The sequence below is a fragment of the Spea bombifrons genome, chromosome 7 (genome assembly GCF_027358695.1).
Source record: "Spea bombifrons isolate aSpeBom1 chromosome 7, aSpeBom1.2.pri, whole genome shotgun sequence".
Taxonomy (NCBI): Eukaryota; Metazoa; Chordata; class Amphibia; order Anura; family Pelobatidae; genus Spea; species Spea bombifrons.
This window is the reverse complement of record NC_071093.1, coordinates 39731322-39748120: the sequence shown is the minus strand read 5'-3', so window position 1 is coordinate 39748120 and position 16799 is coordinate 39731322. Positions and strand designations below refer to the sequence as shown.

The 16799-nt window shown below is 35.2% G+C and overlaps 1 long non-coding RNA gene across 1 annotated transcript in view; it reads right to left on the bottom strand.

Annotated features, from left to right (window-relative positions):
* The window catches only part of LOC128501647 (uncharacterized), a 33265-nt gene extending 28964 nt beyond the window's left edge, over nucleotides 1-4301 (bottom strand). The window contains exon 1 of the long non-coding RNA XR_008355051.1: nucleotides 4218-4301. This is a non-coding gene — a long non-coding RNA (uncharacterized LOC128501647). The remainder of the gene's footprint in view (nucleotides 1-4217) is intronic.
* Nucleotides 4302-16799: the final 12498 nt, after the last annotated feature.

Sequence of the window (16799 nt, the reverse complement as noted above, 5' to 3'; positions counted from 1 at the left end):
AGCATGGGTCTTGTTAACAGGATTACTAAAGACTACTTTAGCCTTGAAAGAAAGTGACTCTACACATTATAAAGGTGTTTAATTCTTACCGGACTCATGGCGAGAATCAAACAAGGCTGGTTTAAGTTCTTAGAACTGCCAATACTGTTCCGAGTAGAAATAATCTACTTGTTTTCTCCGCTCTGGCTGTAAATCCAATCACACATCAGACAAACAAACGCAAACACACAGAATGTCTACAATGCCACCATTCTAGGTTCTTTTATCTGTTTTTATCTCTTACTGAGTTGCCTTTTTTATTTTTATTTACTTGTTTTATCTAAATAGTACTGCCCAGAATAATAAATGCAGATTTGGTTCCGCGTTTCTGTTGTTATAAAAACTGGAACTTCTGTTATCCTCAACTATTCTCTTACATAACTAAAGAGATAGTATTATTAGAGTTGAAGGCTAGGCCTGTAGGCTACCTTTGGGCTTACATGGTCAACCACAGAGACTTTTCCCAGGGAAGTCAAATATTGAACATGGTAACCCTAATCAAAGGGTGGACCTAGGCAAAAACAATTGTCAAGGATGTTCCAGAGGTGGGCAAGTGTCACCTACTATGGACACCCATGGTAGAAGAGGCCCAAGGACAGCACAGCTGCATGAACATGACCCAAGAACATGATGCCAATAGTCAGGGATCCCTAGTAATTCAAACATTGTTTAGCAGGACTGGTGATGACTTTAAGGCCAGTGGCCATTTAATGAAATAAGCGCGGTCGATGGCTGCATATGCTTGTATCCAGCCAGTGGGTTGAATGAGGACTTCATTACGTCTGCCATAAAGAACAATCTTAGTGCCGTATTTGCGCAGGTCATCCAAAATATTACATGACTATTGGCAGATGGCAGATTTGAGTTCCCGTTCTCGGGGCGGAGATTCAAAAATGAAATTAAAGTTATACTATGGTAAAACCAAAGTTCCAATTAGCATGTGTTCATGTTAACTACCTGATGTATGTTGTGGCTGGACGGTAACTGAAGTAATACGTGTTGTATGAAATAATTATTAATTAAAAAGTTGCAGTAATAATTAGTTTTTTTTTTAACTGACGAGATTTCAGTAAATTGTGTTCTAAAAGAACTTAATTGTCTAAGACGCCCAGCAGGCCTACAACCCCAGCGTATTATAAGGCAGACAAGGACTCTGTATAACAGTCTTTAAAAAAAAAATCCACGGAAACGAGTGAGAGTTTAAAAAAAAAAAAATCTCATCAGTGTATCAACACAGTTGATAAGGGCAGGGTTGTACTTACACTTCTTTTAATTAAGTGCATAATTAAAAAAGAAGTTGATCATCAATTAGTTAATTAAATAATTAATTCATTTACTTCCAGCCCCTTATTTTTAATCAGCATGGTTCCTTGTAATGAGCCTCTCAGGTTGCTTAGCAACATCATGCCAGCTTAAACAGCAGCTGTCTGCGTACCGCACCATGCACACAATGCCAGGCCGACGCTACCGGCTAACAGTTTGCCGCTCATCCTAATAAGCAACGACACATTATTAAAGATGGCCACATTACACGAGACATTGAAGGTTTAAAGCCGCTATCTTGGGTCACACCTTCGAAGCATAAGTATAATTGTATTAATGTGATACCAATAGGGAGTTAAAGGCATAGTAAAGCCGGACCTCCACTTTTATCATCTTAGTCTTTTAAGTCTACTTAAATTTCCAATTCCAATTTAGTTCTAAAGTAACTTCCAAATATTTTAAGATTCTCGTATATATATATATATATATAAATGGGATTCTAGCAGATATAGGAGATAGGATAGCAGGGAGGAAAAAAGAAGGAAGAAAGGGAGGAAGAAAGGACATGGTAAGGGCTGGTTGGAGGACAGGGAAGGGTTAAGAAGAGGCAAGATGGAATTTATAAGGGACATAGCAAAGGTCTTCTGGAGAGGAGAGGAGAGAAGGACAGAAAGGGAACAAGACGTTGATATCAAAAGGAGATCGACAAGGCCAGAGAGGGATAATGACAGGGAAAGGACACTGGAAGACCGAAGGGTTGGCGGTATATGAAGGAATGCAATGTTGTTACTTATTAAAATGTCACATACTAACATTTACATGACATGGTAGCGCTGTAACAAACACATGATATGACATGACTAAATACCGTCATGTTGTACTGTGAATGACTATATTCAAATCAATAAAACATTTTAGGCCTAAAAGGAAACAAAACAAAACATCTAACCCATTCTTTCTCTTGCATGGATATTTTTTTAATCTCTAGTGGATTCTACAAATAAAAACGATATGTTACAGCTATTTTTACAAAATACGATTACCGTAAAATGTATCTCTGTTGGCCCACACTGTTGTAGATTTGCCCCGATACGTAGACCTTTTAATTGTGTGAATGACATGCAAAAAATAAAAATCAATTAGGTGTAAATGTACTTTATTCAAAGAACCAAATCCAGTCTTTCAATCTATATAATGTTGTATTTTCTTTTCCTTTTCCCCTGGAGAATCCCATATCCACAACATGCAGCTGCTTTGTACCATATGTGCTTTCATGGGCTCTGTATAAATTTTCAACTCAAAAATGAGGTAAAGTGAGAATGATTGAAGATCGGCTTAAGGAAAAAAAAATGAAAGATAAAAGTTCATCGGAAAGGTTAAAGAACACAAGGATCCAGCCAGGGACGCGCTGTTAGCAGGAGTAACACTCCATCGCTGTAATTTATGTTTGATGAAAGAAGCGGTACGTCTGATATTATAGTTATGAAGCCTATAAACTACCTACCCATGAACATTATTGTATGAAACCGGAAAAACAGTCTGTGATCCCAGGAGCTTTCCAGTATCAAGAAAAATTGGTGTCAAAGAAATTTTGATTTCACATCTATATTTATTAATTTTATATTTATTTATGTATTTATTTTTTATTTATTTTTAGCTGTTTCAGTCATCTCATTTGATCTACAATGTATAGAGTAACATTTTTTCTATATAAATGTAAGTATACAGTATATAAAAAAAAGTGACAATATGGTGAAGGACGTTTATAAAGGTTTCCAGCAAGGACAAAAGTATTAAATTTGAAATTTTTTTTATTTATTTTGTTTTATAAAAACTACTTCCTATTAATTTTGCAGATACCTATATAGTCTCTGTTTCTCTGATCTATATTTATTAGGTAAAAAAAAAAGCAATTTGTGTTGTTATTAAGGAAGAGGTCCAAGCGCTCTTTCAGTCTGGTCTACAAGATGTCTTGAAAGATCTAGAATTGTACTTTAGTAAAGCAGCTTGATGAGGTGCGCTCTTGGGCTGACCACTTCTGAAACTTTGTCTAAACCACTAAAACCATTCCTTCCCATGGTATCTCACAGAATATATTCGGTTAAATCTGCAGGTGACTTGATTGAGTTTCAGATAAAGACTCTGGTATCTATTGAATGGTCGATCATACTTGGTATGATTCCAAAGTGCAATGTTGCTGCTTATAGAATATTTTTATTATATAGAATATTCATTTTAATTATATAAGCATTAATAAAAAGGCCTCTGGGTAGTGCTTCTTAGAAAAGATTAATATAAAATAAAGAACAGTATAACACAGAGAGAAGAGCCACATTCAAATATCTGTGAGATGTAAATAAAAGATAAATAGCCCTTAACTTAAACTATATTTTATACCCTTCCATGATCTATAAAGACAGTGTGCAAAGGAAGATGGCGAAAAGCACTACTAAAAAGTGTATTTAAAAAAATACAAGATTAAAAAGAGCATATTGGTACATAATCAGTATTTTAAGAGGTAATACATTGAACATGATATTCAGACTTACCTCTTAAATCATTTGTGGCCCCTTAATAATTATATATAGATTTTAATATGAAATACTTAAATTTAAAGTGTTATGGTTATGTAATATAATATATAAGATTCATTGCAAATTGCAATAGATATTATTTTGCACTTATATCGACCAAGTTCTAGAGAAAACAAAAGCTTCTAGTTGGCTATAGAATGAAATATATGGTACTCATTATTTTTATGAAATTAAAACTCCTAGGCCGCAGTCTTGCTCCTTGTACGGCTGCAGGATTTAATAAAAATTATGTATTGCAAATCATCGGTCCCATGAGTCCACCTAAATGAAGACTCAGGTTATAAATAACCTCCTCTATGTCTGGATAATAATGTTACGTACCTCTTCCAATGACTCCAGCGTGGTGTGTGGCATCAGAGAACATCACATTCAAAATGAGCACGGTGACATCACTTTACAGCATCTATGGGGGGGAAAATGTCTGCGAATAAAGGGGGATCTTATACTTTTTTGGCATTTTTGTAATAAATCAACTCAAAACCAATATGTTAAATGAATCCTGATAATATTCTTACTTTTGTTAAGTGTACCTTTTTAGTCATCTCTGATCTTATTTCACCATACCAAAACCAGGAGGTTTTCCAACCATGAGTTGACCATACCCTTGTTGGTAAGTAGAACACAAAAATAAAGGCCTAAAGGTGGATATACAGAAACCGTGTGTGAATTAATAGATGTTTAGAGACTTTCAACATGTCACTGAATTGGAAAGGGTCTAGAATATCAAAGGAGCTTCTGGTTGATCCCATCTTCTAAGCAGAGATATTACCCTGTGAATATAGCGTGTGACACAGTGTAATACATAATGTTGCTCTGGTTCTGTATAACAACACTTTACTTTGGAAACTCCTTGCACCAAACTAATGTCCAATGGCCCATATTTAGAAATACGACACCCTGAGTAGGTTGCTATATATAATGTGCTATTAGCGTCATACATCATTTGGAAGGTTGTCTGCCAGCTCCATCCAGCTAGTGGTGATGGACCTAATCGTTGAGTTGGACGATCAAAATCTATAACCTGCTTCTGTTCCAGATGGGGAAGAAAAGTTAAAATTAGCTTTTCATAAAATGATTGCCCACATTCAAGCCACAAGACACCAGGGTGTGGCTAGAATACATGATCTTTATCAAACCCATGATGGTACAACGTAATAGGGGGCAGTAGAAGCCCCCAAACCACATTGCAAAACGTTATCCACCCATGTCATAGACAAAGCTAAAAAGAAAATGCCTTTTAATTTCTTTTTAAGCCTCTCTGCTGCAAATGTACCTTTAACGGGAGAAAAAAAATATTTATTTTTTTTTCTGTTCTGCGCTTTTTAGTTTATTTTCGTTTTTTTTAACTTGTTTTTATTGCGCTGACAGCATCTCTCCAAGGCACGGATAACGAAGTTTGATACTAGGAAAGCAGACATCCCCCCATGTTGATATTTCATTTAACTTACCTTCCCGAGTATTTCGACTGTCATGTTAAACAATTATTGGCTGAAGTGGATGCGGCAGGTGTTGGGAGTTCTTGCTGTAAGATTTATTGATGCTTGTTTCCAGCATTGAACTGTCCCTCCCTGTGTTCACAACAATTCACCAGAGCTAATGTGTCTCTATTCAATAGGGCGTGAGAAATCACTGAGCCAAAAAAAAAAAAAGAAGAAGAAAAAAGCAGACATCCTCTTAAACTTATACCTAAAGTACTTGAAGGCAAAGGAAGAAATGTAGCAAACTAATAAATGGCCAACATGTTTTTTTTTTCACCTTGTAAGTAGATATGTAGACAAACGCAGAGAGAAAAGGGATGGTAAGAATCATGTTTGTTTCCCAGAATCCTTTGCAGCAACTTAACCATACTGGGCTTTCAGATATAAAGAGTTAAATCATGCCCAATGCCCTGCTAAGAATGGCCCATCAATGATAGGATCCCCTAACATTGCTTGCGGTTGTGTGTACTTAGGTACATTGGTGAGCAACTTGGGTTTTGGGTGGGCAAAGGTGGAAATCGATGAACCAACGTGGCTCATGGCCCACCATACATTTATTATGTAGAACGAGTGTGCCCAATGCCTAGAGAAGCCCATGTGTCAATACAAGAACTTTCTGTATCAACTGCTACTAATCATTAACACAAACACTTAATTTCCATAGCTTCCTTCTGTACATTATTAAATGTCATTTATTTACCGTTCAAGATAATGAGGCTTTCATGCAATTCTATAGGATTAAAGCGTATTGTACCCTTAAAGTCCAATTCTTCAGAAAAATAAACTGCTGGTAATATCAGGATATATTGTCCGGGATTTAAATCTTTGAATTCCTTATAAGCAGTCATGTTCTAATCAAAAACGTTATATTCAACATTCTATTACTGGGTGGTGACATATATATCATATATATATATATATATATATATATATATATATATATAAATATATATATATAATTGATCTTTCATGCACCTTTAAAATTGGGACCATATTTTTTAGATATGAGAGTTCGATATTTACGGCAGTTTGGAGGGCTCCGCGCACTACTTAAGACTTGGGAGTAAATTTATGTATGTATTTTTGGTTCTTCTTGTCTATAAGATATCGGTTTTCATTTCCAGCCATTCTCAGGAGTTACTCTGTTGTCGGCAATTGTATTTTCTGCCTGGGGCAAAACTGTAAATGAAATGTTACACGTGAAGCGAGCTAAATAAACACTTTGCAAATGAATAAAACAAAATAAATAAGAGGGGAAAATGGAATATATTCATAGTCCAAGTCGGTTAGACGAATCCGTTTGGAGTGAATGCTTAAACATGAACCTGATTTAGGAAGGAATTTAAAAAAAATAAATAAAAAAAGTCATTTTTATTTTCCGAGGTACATTAGAGAGTGACATTGCAATAAGATTATTATGGTTTGATATCTGTGTGTATATGTAGGGAGGTTCATACACATTAAGAATGGATTCATTTCTCGTGTATTATACTAAGTCGGAGAGAGGAGGAAAAAAAAAAAAAGCCTAAGACCTCGTATTGTATCTCATGTGTATTGAAGTCCTGGAATTTGTATCTCTGATAGTATAATAGCAAGTGTCCCATTTAAAGCCGCTGTTATTTCTCCCCTTCATATGATCTGGAGTCATTTCCATAACTGATGTTTTTCCACTCGTGATTTCCACCCACCGCTTTCATAGAAAAACGGATTTGGGAATCGACTCTTAAAACCGGATTTGCAAACTTAATATTTCTAGGGAAGACAGGGTGCAGCTGATCAAAATTCAGCTGTCATTACAGAGCAGCTTTGAATAGTCACTGTTTGAAAGCAGAGCTGGTGTTTATTCTGCCCACTATCAGCTTTCGAGGGACGGGAACATTGAAAAGGGGGTTAGAAAAGGTGCTGCTTAAAAATAAGTTAAATCCTTACATTGTCGACAATCGTTGGGGTTAGAAAAGGGGGTCGATATAGTTTTTGCTACAATGAACTGTACCCTGTATTTAATCAACAAAATTAATATTAAAATATAAAAAAATGTATCAGGAATGAGGGAAAATAAAGAAAACAGAATATTTAGGAAATGGATTATCTTGTATTATTGTTATCATGCTTAAATATTAGAGAATTTTCGAGACAAACAAGGAGAGTTTGCCAAAAACAGGGCCGACGGCCGCCTAATGGCCTATGGCTGGATACGAAACACTGTACTTTACGTGTGGCAGGGCATATCCAGCCGCTGGTCGTAGACTGTAGCACCTGATCGGACACCGGAGTGATAGATCCAGAGTGTATGGAGTCATTTTGGGAAGCGGTCCAGAGGGCATTTGGTGGGCCAGATGGCCAGTCCGGGCTTGGCCAACACCAATCAGCTTTCACCAAATAGGAGAAAAAAATCATGGAACTCCACCAACAAATATTTCAGATGGCTGCTCTCATTGGCATGCAGAAAAAGTATGGTTTCAGCAGTATCTAATAGTATCAGAGCCCAGGGCCGCCTGGGAATAAAACAGACCATTGACACTTAGATAAATCAATAAATCAAAGAAATCTGGTGCCCATAAAGCTGATGGCGGCTCTCTGTGTGTCTAGGTAAATGCAAATTATATTGGGGGAAAAAATCAATACCTTAGAGAGCCATATAGACTGCTATCATAGTTTATTAAAATGTATCTATGGTTACAATACAAAGTACCCTGTGTATTACCAATATTGGCCCAATCCATCATGGCAGGTTTGATTTCCGCCATTGTTTAAAATTAGGACATTCATCTATCGTGTCAAATCACAATGACACGGAATTACAAGCCGGTTAGCCTGACACACATCATGAAGGCTATGGACCGGTTAGGGATAGCATCATCGCCCATAATTTTCAATGAGTCTATTTCAATGAGTTTCAGGTAGTAGCAGAAATGTATCAACATAAAAAATTGTAAGAACACTACTTTACTGGACGGTCACACCATGGAGAATTACAAAGCCTACAGTAGATGTAGGCTTTGTAACCCCAAAAACATCATTAATAACCCCAGTAAACACATTAGGTAGTCTGTTAATGACAAGCAACAGATGCACATCTATGGTGTATCTGTTTACACAGGATATGATACTAAGAATAATGATGTCATACTAAAAATTAGCTTAGAAGAACTGTCAGAGCAGCAAACCTAGTCAATAAGGACTGCTTTTGGAAATCTAAGGCACTTGGCACTTTCTGCCTTGATTGCCGTCAATATTGTATGTGCGTGTAAATATGTGCGTGTCAATATATATACGCACCTAAAAGCAAACACACAAAGCCCACTTAGCATTAACGCAATTAAAGCGCTAGCTCTTTGTCACCAAAAACTCGAGAACGCGAAAAATAATCAATTTGCTAAATTAGCACGATGTCCAATTTACTCTCCATTTAACTCATTTGGGAAGCTGGCATCAATTGTACTGTTGTTGTCTCGGAGATCTATAGCTATTGAACAAGACAGTCACTCAATAATAATGCAATTAGATGTTAACCAGTGTATTATCCTCCACCGTCTGCTTTTACCGATACAAGGAAAGATTTTGCTTATTGTAAACAAATGTGAAAAGCTTTGAAATCCGTTCATTTTCCGGCTGCGGATGCTTGTTTATGTCGTCTCCTTGTTTTCTATCTTTTTTTTTTCTTCTTTTTCTCCGCTCAGTGAATTGCACGGCATAACTCGAATTGAAGCAGTACATCTCTTTAAACAATGCCTGCTATATTCCATTTGTGATGGAGTTTGAGAAAGAAAAATGTAATTTTGTGCTAAACAGGAAGCAGCCATACATGAAGATAAGGAGGGCCGAGTGACTGGATATGGTAATCCGGACAAGAGAATTACGAATCTGGGGATATTCCGGTGATGAATGATTCATAAAGACGATAAATAAAATTGCATATTAATTTAAATTTTCGATGTGTTCTTTGCTAACTTACGTATGGGGGAAAGTCAAAGATAACATTTTCGAATTTTTATTCAATTAATTGGTATGATTTAATGGGGGGCTTTGCTTAGCGTGGTTACAAAAAATCGTATTAGCATTTAAAATGTTACATTCGCAAAAGGGCTTAGAAGGACTTTTTATGGTCTGAAGAACTCGCAATCTAGGCATGGCTAAGTGTAGATATTTCAAGTGTAGATATACTCAAGCAGTGTCCATACTTTGAGCGTAAAGATAACCAGCAGTCTATACATTTTGGTGGCAGGCTGTACAAAGTACAATAGCGTCTCAAAGCCGTGTCAATATAGACATGCAGCCATAGGCCTGAATATGTAAAGTGCCCATATCTGGACACTGGGTGTCTATGACAAGTTGTGGAACTTCCCTGCCTAAAACCCTAATTGATCAATGGGGTCCCACCAGCATTCCTTTGAACCCTCTGGTTATGCACAGGTGACTTCGTGGAGGACATCTTGTAGATGAGGCACTGGATCTGCAGACCTGGAGGCGGCCATTGTTGTCAGTCATGTGATATTTTGGGTGACTTTCCTGGCTCAAACACCACACTGAGCTGTTTTGTTGTGGAAATGCTAATGAAGTCCCCTCCATAGACTGTCATTAGTGGGAGAGTACGACTGGGTGATTAACACTGAGTCGTTCTGTTGTGTACCCCGGGATAGTATGATAAGTCAAGGTGTGAGGGTGAGTTTGGATAAGATACTCTTGTATCATTACAGCAGGTAGCACCCGATAACACGATAGTCAGTCAGTCAGTCGGTGACTACAGTAAACACTCGGACAGTTTGGCAAATTATGAAAACAAGTAGCTTCATCTGAGGTGCCAACAGGTACGATATGGATTTGCATAAATAGTATTAAAGTAATACAACAAATTTGTCCTCATTCATCATTTTTCAGGGAATGCTTAAACTGCATGTGGCATCAGGTTGTTGCCATAGAGACTTGGAAAAAAAAAGCTATTTGTTTAAATCACTAAAGAGCTGAATTAATTGTCTAAATTTTACGGATAATTCTTAACAGTAAATAGGATCAAGATAACCCCCTGTTCCTGCTAACTCGTGGATTTCCAAAATAAAACATTACAAGTGTGTCTTACTTAAAATGCACTTTTGTGATCAGGGGATCATTAAAGTTGCTTAAAATCCCACTTTTGATTTGTTTGTTGGAATTATTAATTTCATCGCGTGGTTTTACCTTTACATGAAAAAAATACTATAATGTTCGCGATGTTTAGTGCAAAGATTATGTTTCTGTAAAATTATTGTTGCAAAGTAGGTAAATGTTTATACCATAATTCAGGGCCGGAGGTGACTAAGTGGCCCTTGTATAGAGCAGGTGTGTTGTCCAAAAGACTACAACTCCCAGCACTCTATGAGAATGATGTGAATTGTAATCCTTCAGAACCTGGGCCACATTCACCCAACTCAGCTCCGGATTAAGCAGACAAAAAAATGTAACCATTACCAAAGAAAACAGGTCATGAAATTCTCAAAATTCATTGAAAATTGAATTCACCAAAATAGCTTTTACAAAAGGACCTCATATTTCATAGTATTTTAAAAGTAATACGCTGTATTTTGTTGCCGTGAAATGGGGCACTACATTGACTCCGGGAGAAATAAAAAGCAATTTCGCTGTGAACAAGTGGTATTTTCAATTCATGTCCTGCATCATTCGCGCATGATGACCACTAACAGTATAATTGAAGTGAAATGTCCTTTTTACAAGGCAGGGGAAAAAAAAACTGTATTATAGGAAGACTATATTATAATATAAAGGGTTCAGACGCTGATCGGGTTAGTACAGGACACATCCACTTCACATATGAAAACATCATTAACTGGACTGTAACAGAAAAAAAGATTTCACACGTTTTCATTCATTAGACGCTGGCCTCGGATAGCTTGAGAGAGTAATGGATATTTTAGCCCAGGCTCGGGGTAATAAGGCACCCCCGATATCAGCCATTAGTTGAGTTAAAGCCATAGCGCAGTTAAAGATGCTGTTCTGCTACACATATTTTAACACTGTTATACCTAAATGCACTATTAGTAACATCAGTCCCAATCTAGATGATCCCCCAAAGTATTACCAGAAGTAAGTGTTTTACCCTGTAACATTTTCTCTTATTCACATTTTGCAGGGAATGCTTAATCATCATGTGACACAAATACAGGCTCTAATAGGCTGTTGCCATTGAAAGTGAGAAATGCTTCAGTTTCCGCGTTGTTTTAATGTGATTAAATCTTCAGAGGAAAGAATAAAAATTATAGATCTCCTAAGGATTCGTACGAATTGCAAATATACCAAACTTTGGTAAATTCGACAATTCGTACAATTGAGGTCAGAAGTGAAAAGCTTTGAATTTTCGTCCACATATGTGGGCCCACAATTCACTCTCACACTCTTATTCTCATTTACTCTTTCACGTTCTCTGTTTCCCTTTGCTTCATCTTCTGTCTTCTATCTTTTACCTCCTCCCTCCTTTATTCTTCTATCTTCATCCAAATCTCCGCGGACATAATCCACCGGGAACTTTAACCCAATTGACAGTGCTTGCGGTGACGTCCTCTCCCAATGCTCAAACCGAGGAAGAGGACGTCCCCTGAAGCACCGGCGTTTTGCCGTAACTTGAACTCAGGGCAATATGGCGTCCTCTCCCCCATTTGCTAATGTGCCTGGCTATGGCTGAAAAATCTAACTAAATAACTTAAAAAATGAACCATTAATAAATCTTTAATGGCTATATTACTTTCAGTGGTATACTTAATGAAGGCTTTATCTCAGGTATATATTATATATATATAAATATATATATATATCTATATATATATATTCAACTGTTACGTAGGTTCACTTTAAGGCACATTAACAACTTTAAAAACAAATAGTGCTCACACTTGCTGAATGAGTGCGACTTTCCTTAACAAAATCATTACGCTTTGATTTATTTATATTTTCTTTTCAATATCATCTTCAAGTCTAAATCGTAAGGCGGCCGGGAAGGGGAAATTACAAATGCACCACTTATATCTGACTTAATCGAAGTAGCTTTTATATGCATATGGAATTTTAATATCTTAAATGTTTAAAAAGGAATCTTCTGTTCCTACACTGGGAGAAATTAAAAAGAAACAGAAAAATGTTGAAGATGAAGTACATTCTGGTTAATAAATTTAAAATGAACAATGACTGAATTCTGCAAAGCAATATTATTTCTTACCTTGGGGCATTAATAAAGACTGAGTTTTGGGGGAGAGAAAAAAAAACAATATTTTCTATTAAAATTCTAAGCTGTGTTTCAATATTAAAAGGATATGTGATGAATTTCCAGTGTTACTCATAAAGGGTCATGGATTAATTCCATTTTTTTTTTCTTGGTCAGCATTCTGTCGATAATTAATCAAAAGCAGAGTTTCTTAATGAAACACTTTTCATAAGGTGATAATTAGTAGGGAAGAGGCGCCCTACAGACAGCCACTTGCTATCTCTCTAATAACTCGAATGAAATCGGGGGTTTGGTTTGTGGGAGTTAGTTAAGGAGGCTCCGCTATTTTATTTTTCTTGTTGTGGAAATAGATTATACGTGTGTGTTTGTTTTATACTCAATCACATCACTATCACAGATAACAGCAGGGGCAGCTCAGAGATCATTCCGTGAAATTACACTAATGGCTGATCATGACGACTGAATGTAGTTAGTCTGCGTCTCGCCCGATGACTTCAAACAGTTTGGCCAAAAAAACTACAAATACATGGAGGCTGGAGACAAATTATATTTTCATGGATTGATTTTTGTATACAAAACTAACTCAATTTCCTGATATAAAAACAGACACTGGGATCCAGCCAACAACTCCATCGTTTATGGATGGATGGATAGATAGTTAGATAGATAGATAGATAGATAGATAGATAGATGATAGAAAGATAGATAGATAGATAGATAGATAGATAGATAGATAGATAGATAGATAGATAGATAGATAGATAATGGATCGATAGAAAGATTGATAGATAGATGATAGATAATGGATAGATAGATAGATAGATAGATAGATAGATAGATAATGGATCGATAGAAAGATTGATAGATAGATGATAGATAGATAGATAGATAGATAGATAGATAGATAGATAGATGATAGATAGATAGATGATAAAAAGATAGATAGATAGATAGATAGATAGATAGATAGATAGATGATAGAAAGATAGATAGATAGATAGATAGATAGATAATGAATAGATAGATAGATAGATGATAAAAAGATAGATAGATAGATAGATAGATAGATAGATAGATAGATAGATAGATAGATAGATAGATAATGGATAGATAGATAGATAGATAGATAGATAGATAGATAGATAGATAGATGCATACATTCTTTAGTTACTGGAGTTAGAAAATTAGGCTTCTGTCTCAGTTCCATTCTACTCATATCTCATCTACTGAAAGCATACTTATGAACCCTGTCTGTACATGAGCTGTAGCCCTCCCATGGAAATGAACAGGGGTAGCAGCAGCCAATGGCAGCATCTTTGATTTCCATAGAAGCTCAACTCCCAATATCTTCAACAGGACAGCAGCAGTGCATGTGCAGGAAGCATACTTAAGTATGCTTCCTGTTTTCAGCAGAGGCAGCCAGGGAACAGTGTTGTCTCTGTCAGACAGTGTTTGCACATGTACTATAGGTCATTGATCCTGTGTTCTTTTGTACTTATTGGGAAGTACACATGTACCATCACCAGGACAGCTATAATACCAGAGCAAACGCAGAACACACTATTTAGTGACATGTAACTAAGAATTAAAGCAGATCTTCTACTGTATATAATGGTCTGTTACAACAAAATGCTCATCCCATGACCTTAACTATGCACCATGCAGGGTCAAATCAGAAAATGGAGCTGGAGGAGCCAGGGGTGGCCCTTCATAATGCTAAGATTTAAACCAGTTACATAAATTAAAAAGGTTGCTTGCATTATAAATGATAGATAGATAGATAGATAGATAGATAGATAGATAGATAGATAGATAGATAGTGTTCTTATAATTATAAAATCTGTCAATGTATTGTAGTTACAAGGTTCAGCCACTTTTTGCCACTACAAATATTTACCAGTCCATAAAAGATTAAGAGGTGAAAAAGATGATAAGTATGCTCTAAATGTAATTTCTTATTTACACTATTATTCACTACATTGAAGCCCCCTATATATGGATAAAGACCTCTTGCTTATAAATTTTGGTAGGCGTAAGTGTTAGCAGGAGATCAATTATTAAAAACCCACAATAAGTAACAAAGAAAGGTGACCCCCATGTAATTTATATTACCATCAAACTTATTCACAAAAATAATTTAATTATGCCATAAAAAGGTAACATTTCATTATGTATTTAAATAAGCCTCCAAATAACTAATTGTTAAAGAAATAAAGCATAAAGCAATAGATTTATTAAAATATTGTTTTTATATAAAATGTAATGTCTTGTCCAGTATTAAGATTTTACTTTATCATTTCATGAATAGCAGGTGGACTTTTTTCTTTAAGGTTGTGAATTATTATTAAAAAAAAAGGGAATTCTCTAAACTTTCAGATAATGCCTGTAGGCAGGAGGCTTTTGTGTAGATGAGATTATCGATAGTTACTGAAAGTATCTAAATAGGATTTACAAATGGGGCTGCTGTTCCTTTAATAGAATTCTAGATAATCTTTTATCTCAACAAGACACCCATAGAATTATATAAACAGATTGGAGCAGTTCTGCAGCAAATTTCAATTATTCTAAAAAAGGTTTATTAAATAGGCTGTGCTTCCATGTAATATGCAAGGCTCTATAATGCAACTTATATTATTATGCTGATTGACCTAACTCTATTACAAAATAATAATAGTAATAATAGTAGTATTAATAATAATACTAATATTAAAAATAATAATAATGATAGTAATAATAATACATAAAATATATGACTGTATAGCTAATCTTATGTTAAACGCCGACTGACCTGATCTCCCTCTATTACGAAATAATAATAATAATAATAATAATAATAATAATAATAATAATAATAATAATAATACATAAAATATATGTGACTTTATAGTCATTCTTATGTTAATAGCCGACTTACCTGATCTCCCTCTATTACGTAGTAATGATAATAATAATTGCGATTTAAGATACTATTAATAGAAATAATATTATTGGGCTATAGAAACACACGAGGCTTGTTATGGCAGGGGCAATTGAGGTGAAAGAGAAATGTTAACCTTTTTTGTGCTGGAGGGGTGCCTGCTGGAATAGAAAGAGTTAAGGCAAACACATGATGCTCCTTCTGTTGGGAATATAAAGTTAAATGAAATTCAGGCAGAGAACTGATTGTCTTTACTGGTGGAAAGAATGAGTTATCATCTTTAAAATATTAGAAGTCACAACTAATGAGGCAATGGAGAGCTCCCCATTCCTTCAAAGCAAATAATTGGCCAGACATAGTTAATTCCAATTTACTGGTTTTTTGCCCTTTCCATGTGGAATTTCATCTCCCCCTTAAATATACAGATTTAGTGTCAATAAATAATTATCCCTGTACATAATAATCAGTAGTGATTTGAGAATGCTTCTGAGAAACTGTACTAAACCTTTGCAATGTCTAAGAGCAGCATTGTATCATTATGTGCATTTGTGTGAGTAATATAATGTTTGATATTGTATGTTTTAACATATTTGCGAATGTTTTCCTTAAAAAGTTTCTTATTATATTATAAATTTCAGTGTCATTCACATAATATTAATTATATATTATTATTATTATTATTATTATTAGTGTACATGTATGTGTCAGAGTACACTACATTGCTTAATTTGAATGTATTTGTTTGTTTGTTTTTCTTATATTGTGGTACATATATATACATATATATATATATACATATATATGTGTAAGTATGTATGTATATATATATAATATATATATATACCGTGTATAATATACTATATTATAATATATACATAATATATATTATACTATATATGTATATATATTATATACATATATATATTCATATATATATGTGTGTGCACGTTGACAAATGTGGGAGTGAATATATTAACCCCGGAATAACACACTTCTTCGGTAAATGGAGGTATTAGTGATTAGGTATTTGTATAAGCGCATGGTTGTGAATATATCCCTTATATACTCGTGAATAAATGTAGGGGTAGATACATTCAGCAGTGAGGCGCTATGTATAAGTAAGTAATATGTACATATGTATAAATACATTATGCATATATGTGTGTGTTCTGTGTATGTGTTTTTATTTGTAAAAAAAAAATGATAAATCCATGCATTTCAGTAAAATACAATCAGTCCATCAGGAAGACTTTGAGGAAATGAAGCTAATCCTGGCAAGTTTGTGTCTATAAATGTGC